Here is a 1,872-nt window from a genome sequence, read left to right as displayed (position 1 = left end):
GGAAGGAAGGAGGGAGGGAGGGAGGGAGGGAGGAAGGAAGGAAGGAAGGTGGGAAGGAAGGAAGGAGGGAGGGAGGGAGGGAGGGAGGGAGGGAGAAAGGAAGGAAGGAAGGAAGGAAGGAAGGAAGGAAGGAAGGAAGGAAGGAAGAAGGAAGGAAGAAGGAAGGAAGGCAGGCTGGCTCACAGTTTCAAACGTCCTAGCCATGGCCAATAAGCCCGGTGGGGTGGCTTTGGCCATGTGACAGCACAGAGCATCATGGTGGGGACATGTGGGAGGGCATCTCATGGCAACTGGAAAGCAAAGAGAGTGGCAAGGAAGAAGATGATAAACCTTACCATGAGTTCTCTCCAAACACTTAACTCCCGAAAGAAGGCTCCATCTCCCCAAGGCTCCATTACCTCCCTCTCAGCAGCACAAGACACACTGGGGACGAAGCCCGTAATACATGGGCTCTGCAGAGACATCGCTGATAGAAACTACAGTGGTGTACAGGTAGAATGTGCTGTAACTGCGAAATGCATCCCAGATGCCAGGCATTTAAAATGAAAAATAATTTGAAATGTGCCCATGGGCCGGTGAGAGTCGGCTTAGTAGGCAGAGAGAGGTTCTTCTCTCCAAAGTACAGAGACCTGAGCGCAGGGCCTGGAGCTCACATAAAGGTCGGCGAAAAGAATCTCACAAGGCTGCCTTCTGGGCTCCACATATGTGTGCGCCCATCACACACAAAAAGCACACAGCAGCAATGACAATAAATCAGGGCCAGCGAGGAGGCGAAGTAAATAAAGAGCTCGCTGCATAAGGCTGATGGCCTGAGTTCAAGCCCCAGAACCTTCCACGAAAGGCAAGAACCAAGTCCCAAAAGTTGTTCATTTATCCCATGCACAACTGCTTGCTCTCTCTCTCTCTCATACATACACATGCATACACACACACATACAAATTAATTGATTAAAATAGTAAACTTCTAAAGAATTTAAATACACCATTAATTTCTTGAACGGTTGTATGTGGAAATGATAACCTGGATATATTAGATTTAACAAAATATATTATCCAAATTGATGTCACGTGCCTCTTTTTACATTAAAATTTTTATTACATTTATTTCCAGGGGAAGGGAGTCTCACTTGTGTCACAGTGTGTGTATGGAGGGCAGGAGACACCTGCAGGAATCTGTCCCATCCTTCCACCATGTGAGTCCTAGGTATGAGCTCAGGTGGTCAGGCTTGGCAGCAAGTGCCTCTGAGCCATCTCAGCTTCCCTCTTTTTATGTTTTTGAAGCGACTCTTAGGAAATGTGAATGCGTGCATGTGGCTCTCGCTGTATTTCAACTGGATGACAAAGGTCTGGACCTCAGTGCTATCACCCGGGCTCTGAGTGAGTACTGAGACAGGCTTACCTGTGAGCCCTGGAGGCGCCGACTCCACCCCCCCCCGTGATCCCCCCCCCCCCCGTCTACCCCCAGCCCTTGCCCATGGGAGCAAGACAAGACATGGCCTCTGTGACACTCAGGAGAGCAGTCATGAATTTGTTTCTCGGAACCAGACAGGTGACCTATCAAGGGAAGGGTTGGAAGAGAAGCCTCATGTGGCCACCAAGCGTTTTTAGTAAAGTCAGTGCACAAGAGGGAAATAGCTCCCTGCGACAGGGTCACTGTGTGACATCTCGGTCCAAACTGTGGACTCAAAGGTCCTTGGTAGCCCTCTTCTACTCTTACTCAGCTCTGAGGGTGGAAAGTCCCCATTCTAGTCAGCCCAAAAGTTTAGGACAAAGCATTAGGTCTTCTGGCACCCACTACCGTTCACCCTCTCTTAACTTTAGTTACCAGAAATATATACTAGTCAGGTGGGAACCTTGTAGCCTGCACCTGTC

The 1,872-nt window shown here is 49.4% G+C and overlaps 1 protein-coding gene across 3 annotated transcripts in view; it reads right to left on the bottom strand.

The window, feature by feature from the left end:
* Nucleotides 1-1,072: 1,072 nt before the first annotated feature.
* Nucleotides 1,073-1,872, bottom strand: part of Unc5cl (unc-5 family C-terminal like) — an 18,915-nt gene continuing 18,115 nt past the window's right edge. For all 3 annotated transcript variants that reach the window (XM_050132536.1, XM_050132537.1, XM_050132539.1), the window contains one exon: nucleotides 1,073-1,872. This exon is cut by the window's right edge and continues 2,862 nt beyond it. The gene's annotated coding sequence lies outside the window, so the exon portion shown is untranslated.

Source organism: Alexandromys fortis, unplaced genomic scaffold (assembly GCF_014885135.2).
Source record: "Alexandromys fortis isolate MF-2015 unplaced genomic scaffold, M_Fortis_MF-2015_v1.1 scaffold_395, whole genome shotgun sequence".
Lineage (NCBI taxonomy): Eukaryota > Metazoa > Chordata > Mammalia > Rodentia > Cricetidae > Alexandromys > Alexandromys fortis.
The sequence above is the reverse complement of the archived record's forward strand: the minus strand, read 5'-3'. Positions and strand labels throughout refer to the sequence as shown.